This window comes from Hevea brasiliensis, chromosome 5 (genome assembly GCF_030052815.1).
Source record: "Hevea brasiliensis isolate MT/VB/25A 57/8 chromosome 5, ASM3005281v1, whole genome shotgun sequence".
NCBI classification, from domain to species: domain Eukaryota; kingdom Viridiplantae; phylum Streptophyta; class Magnoliopsida; order Malpighiales; family Euphorbiaceae; genus Hevea; species Hevea brasiliensis.
The window spans coordinates 29574446-29581539 of record NC_079497.1 but is presented as its reverse complement, the minus strand read 5'-3'; the positions used below and the strand labels follow the sequence as shown (position 1 = coordinate 29581539).

Genomic DNA, 7094 nt, shown 5'->3' with positions numbered 1-7094 from the left:
CTAGATAACTCAACAAGAAAAATTGAAAACATCTCAATGAGAAAATTTGATAAAATATCTACTACATTTTATAATGGGTGATGATGATTACTGACAATTATGAGGGATTCATTACTTTTGGCCTTTTTCTTTGTCACAATATCGCCTTTCATCATGCTTCATGAATAGGGCCTTTCATGGTGCTTCTTCCGGTGATTTTATTTGGGAATTGAAAGTTGCCCTCAAATTATTAGTTTATATGGGACAAAGTATTTGATGATAACAACACCATGGCAGATTTAGGGAAGAAAGATTTTTATGCCAAACTATGCAAGATGAGAGAGAGAGTTTTTTTTTTTTTTTAATTATTATATGATGTGTTAAGTGGATCTCATATTTTAAGAATAAATATGCCGTGTGGTTAGTGACACACTTCCTCAAATTAGATTTCAAATTTAGATAAAATTTATATAAACTTTTTAATTTTGGCTTATTTTATCTAAATTGAAATGATAAAATTAAAGCACAAAAACACGCAATGATTTAACTTTTTGGTACTATAATAATTTTGTATAATTATTTTTTTATTCAAATACAATACAGAATGAAAATGTCTAAATATAGATTCTATGTATATATCAACGAGAGTAATCTATTCATTTTTTTAATAATTAAAATTTAATTTTATTAAATAACAATTTAAAAATAATAATTCTGAATGCAACCTTAAAATTATTTTGAATGTATTCCATATGTGAAAAAATTAATTTTAATGCGCATATTTAAAAAATTTCTCAAAAAGAAACAATGTTAGTAAAATCCAACCTCACTTAATTGAAATAATAGTAGAGATAATAAAACTTTATTCCATTCAAAGAATTTTATCTCCAATTCTTTAAAATTGAAAATAAATACTAAAATTGAAATAAAAATATAAAAATAAATTGATATAAGTTTGCTTCTGGTAGAGACAGAGCCGATGGTGGTTGAAAAACATATGTTGTTTGCAGTTAGTTATTTCAACAATGACAGCCAACTGCACTTGCTTTTTCTCATTCCTTATTATTTTTTTTAATATAATTATTTTTAATTGAAATTTAAATTTAAAATTTTATATAATTAAAAACAACTCAAATGCCACTGCTCATTGATTCTCATTCTGTAAACTTAATTGGGTACGCTGGGAATTACTACAACAACTGTATGCATTATTATTATTATTATTATTATTATTATTATTATTATTTGGAATGCCAACTCATGCTATGAGTCTATAATATAAAAAGAAAAATTATGCAAAAAAGTTTAATTCATTAAAATCTCAAGTTAATTTTAAAAAATTATATAATTCAAGTCTTTAAAATTTAGTAATTATATAAAATTTACTAAAAATTCAAAAAAGAAATTTTTAAATTTATAAATTTCACATTCTAAATTAAATCTCAATTCCAAATTCAAATCTCTTAATTCAAAGGCAATCAAAAGGAAAGTACACGGAATGAGTTTTGCATTAACCATCGGGAAAAAAAAAAAAAAAGCCAAATACACTAAATACATCACATAGAAACCCAAATGCACCAATGAATTGAATATCGATAAAACAAACCAAAGCGCGATAACCACCAGTACAACGAGTAGCATCAGACTAGCAGATGCACAAAGGGCTCTTATCAAGGGTTCAACAAGCGGCATACACAGCAGATGCAACTGTCAACGGGGTGAGAATTAGAGAGATTTAATTATGGATTAGCATGGCGCCATAAATTATAGAAATCGAGTAACGAGAAGGAATATATTTCTTATTTTTATTTCTATTTGATATGAATCAATAAAGCTTCATCCATCTTCAACAGAAAAGGATGGTCACACCATTCAAAATAATATATATATATATATATATATATATATTAAAAAGGCTGCTTGGCTCAACTAGCAATTTCAACAATGTCAAGTAGAAGTTCATACCTTGATTAACACCACCATTTTAAATTAACTACTTACATGACACTACATGCCGACGGATTTTCTTCACTTTGGCAACCACATCTCCCCGCATACACAGGGCATCCTCTCTGGCAAATGCTGAAGCCGAAGCCACCGCCACCGCCCCAACTGTCGTATATTGGCCTCCCATAACCCTCATAGCATGGGGTTGGCCTTCCATATCCATGTTAACATCGGCCTCCTCCATATCCTTCATAACATTCATTGCAACACGTCCTCACCGGCGGTGGTGACGTCGGTGGCGGTAGCGGTGCCTGCACCGTTGGTGTACGCTTATATTTTCCTGGTTCTGGTTCTTGTATTTTAGGCTTGTCGGATTTTTCTGGTCCTTTGGTAGACTTCTTTGGTTCTTTAATCTCAATACCCTTGACGAAATCACCACCTTTGCAGCTATCATTTTCTTGATCTTTTCATGGCTGCAGCACACCATAGTGATGGTCACTGTGTTAGCCTTCTCATCATATATCTGATTTTGAATTTCTCTTGTACATAAGGCCATCAAAATCACAAAATGTATAAAACTCAGTCACTTCCTTCAAGCAAATAGGAAATTAATTTTTAATAAATTAATATTAATTAGTATATGGAGAAATCAATTAAGACAGACTCACGAGGAATTTTACAGAGTATTTTCTGAGCTTTTGACCAAAAAGGTGTAATGGAAACAAAATAATACAAAAAAAAAGGTGCATTTGAAGATAATTATCAAAAAGAGCTGAATTATGCTAGGTGGACGAGGTGAGTGTCAGACGCTAATTATAATAGCGTTTTTAAGATTCGGACGTTATTTATAATAGGATCCGAACCAAAATTTTTAAAGGAAAGTTGGATGCTATTCAAAATAGCGTCCAGCTTTCTTTTAAATAATAAAAAATTAATTAAAAAAAATTTAAAGGTTGGACGCTACTATAAGTAGCGTCCAACTTTATTTTTAATTATTTTATTTTATATTTTAAATAAAAAATAAGTATTATTTTAATAAATAAAATTCTAATATATAATATTATATATTATAATATTTTTATTATAAATATTATTTTTAATTTCAAATTAAATTAAAATTTAATAAAATAAAAAATTAAAATTAAAAAAATAAATAATTAAAAAGATTTAAGAAAAATTGAACGCTATTATAAAAAAATAAATAATTAAAAAATTTAAGAAAAGTTGGACGCTAGAGTCCAACTTTTCTTTAAAATTTTAATTATTTTATTTTATATTTTAAATAAAATATAAATATTATTTTAATAAATAAAAATATAATAATTAATATTATATATTATAATATTTTTATTTTATAATAAAATAAAAATATTATAATATATAATAAAATTATTATAATTTTATTTATTAAAATAATATTTTTAATTTATTTGAAATTTAAAATAAAATAATTAAAATTTAAAAAAAAATTGAACGCTATAGGGTCTAACTTTTCTTAAATCTTTTTAATTATTTATTTTTTAATTTATTAAATTTTAATTTAATTTTAAATTAAAAAATAATATTTATAAAAAAATATTATAATATATAATATTATATATTATAATTTTATTTATTAAAATAATATTTATATTTTATTTAAAATATAAAATAAAATAATTAAAAATTGAAAGAGAAGTTGAAGGCTACTATAGCGTTCAACTTTTTTTAAATCTTTTTAATTATTTATTTTTTAATTTTAATTTTTTATTTTATTAAAATTTAATTTAATTTTAAATTAAAAATAATATTTATAATAAAAATATTATAATATATAATATTATATATTAAATTTTATTTATTAAAATAATATTTATATTTTATTTAAAATATAAAATAAAATAATTAAAAATTAAAAAAAAGTTGGACGCTTCTATAAGTAGTGTCCAACCTTTAAATTTTTTTAATTAAATTTTTATTATTTAAAGGAAAATAAATAATTAAAAAAATTTAAGAAAAGTTGGACGCTAGAGTCTAACTTTTCTTTAAAATTTTAATTATTTTATTTTATATTTTAAATAAAATATAAATATTATTTTAATAAATAAAAATATAATAATTAATATTATATATTATGATATTTTTATTTTATAATAAAATAAAAATATTATAATATATAATAAAATTATTATAATTTTATTTATTAAAATAATATTTTTAATTTATTTAAAATATAAAATAAAATAATTAAAAATTTAAAAAAAGTTGAAGGGTCTAACTTTTCTTAAATCTTTTTAATTATTTATTTTTTTAATTTTAATTTTTAATTTTATTAAATTTTAATTTAATTTTAAATTAAAAAAATAATATTTATAAAAAATATTATAATATATAATATTATATATTATAATTTTATTTATTAAAATAATATTTAAATTTTATTTTAAATATAAAATAAAATAATTAAAAATTGAAAGAGAAGTTGAACGCTACAATAAGTAGCGTTCAACTTTTTTTAAATCTTTTTAATTATTTATTTTTTTAATTTTAATTTTTTATTTTATTAAATTTTAATTTAATTTTAAATTAAAAAATAATATTTATAATAAAAATATTATAATATATAATATTATATATTATAATTTTATTTATTAAAATAATATTTATATTTTATTTAAAATATAAAATAAAATAATTAAAAATTAAAAAAAGGTTGGACGCATAAGTAGCGTCCAACCTTTAAATTTTTTTTAATTAAATTTTTATTATTTAAACGAAAGCTGAATGCTATTTTGAATAGGGTCCAGCTTTCTTTTAAAAATTTTGGTTCAGACGCTATTATAAATAGCGTTAGAATCTTAAAAACGCTACCTTGTCCATCTCAGCACAACTCATCTTTTTTTGTAATTATTTTCGAATGCATCATTTTTTGATATTATTTTATTTTCGATTACACCTTTTTGGTCAAAAGCCCATATTTTCTTGATTTTCTTGTGACATTTCTCGCAGCTAAGGTCGACCATAATCACCATTACTGTCACTTGCTGCAACATAATTAACTTAATTTAATTACAGCAATTACTGTCCACAATCCTAAGGCAAATAAAAAAAAAAAAAAAAAAAAATTTGAACGTGAAACAGAGAGATATCGAATTAATCAACAAGCAATTAAAAGAAAAAACCATCACTGCAAAGAGAAAGTGGGTAGCAAGAAACAATGATGATAAAGATAGAAAAAGAGCAAAAGACCCACACACATACCTTCTCTGCCATGGCTGTGATGGAAAATACTGAGATCTGAAACTGATGATGATGATATAAAATGGTTAGCTGATGAGTATTCTTCAAGAAATGAAATGAAGTAGAAAGAGAGTTAGGTTCATTGTTGAAAGATAAAATTGACTAATTAATTAAGAAAGTGATATATATGTACGTTTGACAAGTAAAAGCCAACCTTTTTAGATTATATATATATATACATATAATCTGAAAATCAGATAGATATTTCTATGGTGCTGCTACGTCGGCACTTTTCTTAATTTGCTACATGTTACATCAAATATTTTTTTGGTTACCTCCATAAGTGAGTATATAATTTTTTTTTAATCTAATTATTTAATTTTTTTTATTTTCCTTTTAATTATTAAAGAGTTTACTAGTTGTTACCCTCCATAAATGAGTGTGTAACTCATTTTTATGCTAATTATTTAATTCTTTCTAATTTTTTTCCTTTCAATTATCATTAGTATTAGCATTACTATCTTAATTTTTATTATTTAAATAATTATTTTCTTTAAAATTTTAGTTTTAAAAATTAAGGCCTTTATGATTAAATGCATTATTCAAAATTTTTTTAGATTAATTTTTTTGTAAATTCATTTATACTAAATATTATTTACCACATGTTATTATCCATAAAAAAAAAATGAGTGCATAACTCTTTTTTAAGCGAATTATTTAGTTCTTTTTAATTTTTCTTTTAATTATCATTAGTATTAGGATTATTACCTCAATTTTTATTATTTAAATAATTATTTTCTTTAAAATTTTAGTTTTAAAAATTAAGGCCTTTGTGATTAAATGTATTATTTAAAAATTTTTATATTGTTTTTCTTTACAAATTTATTTATGCAAAAATATTATTTGCTACATATCACCTTCCACAAAAAATAGTATACAACTCTCTTTTATACTAATTATTTTATTTTTCTTTTAATTATCATTACTCGTATTATTAACATTACTATTTTAATTTTTTTATTATTTAAATTATTATTGTAACATTCACCATTTTCTGATGTCAGAATTCCTATTGTTGATGAGAAATTCTAGTGAAACTTAGGGTTTCATAGACAGTGGAAATAATGGTAAGTTTTTTTGTATGTGTGCAAGTGTTATGTTATAGAGTCTAAGTGTTTGTTTGTTTTTGCAATTGAAGGATAAGGTTTCTTTTTGGGTAGTATGGATTTCGGCAACCGAAAGTTAGACTTTCGATGGCCGAAAGCTCCATTACTGTCGATGTTTGCTTCTGGATAGTGTGGACTCTGGCAACTGAAAGTTCTTCAGCAAACTTGGGTATAAATGCCTCAATTGACAAAAATTGGAGAAAATTCTCAAATTTTCTTCAAAAGAGACCCTTGTTCTTTCTTTTTCTCTCCTTCCCTTATTCTTCCAAAGAAAGTTGGGTTTAATATTGAGTTTAACTACTTGGTAAAGTCTTGCATGTCAAAGTTGGAGATTAGTAACTAGTGGAGGAGGATTTTTTTTTTATGAGAATTAAGCAGATCCTTCAAGTTTTCTGTTTGGAAAGGGAGGAATTGGAGCTGCAAAAGGTAAGCCCACCTAATGATCTCCAATCCTAAGTTCTACTTAGATACATGTAAGAAACAATAGGTGATGTGTTGTGGTTTTTATTTTCTTTTGGTTAAAAATGGGTTGATGGTTTTAATGTGGTTATTAGTTGATATGCTGTGTTTTAATACACATGCGTGTGTAGGAAGAGTTTTTTGGTCAGTATTTGTGGTTCTTATGTGATGGATTGAAGTTAAATTGGAATTTTTACTTTAAGTTGTATGTTGGAAGAGTTTTTTTTGGGAATCTATAGATTTGGTTTAGTTGTTAGATGCATGTCACAACTTTGTTATGTTTTGAGTTGTTGAATAAGTTTATGGCATGTATATAAATGCTTG

General features: G+C 23.4%; 1 pseudogene; it reads right to left on the bottom strand.

Annotated features, from left to right (window-relative positions):
* Nucleotides 1–1901: 1901 nt before the first annotated feature.
* Nucleotides 1902–5299, bottom strand: LOC110641640 (protein PYRICULARIA ORYZAE RESISTANCE 21-like; annotated as a pseudogene).
* Between the last annotated feature and the right edge of the window lie 1795 nt (nucleotides 5300–7094).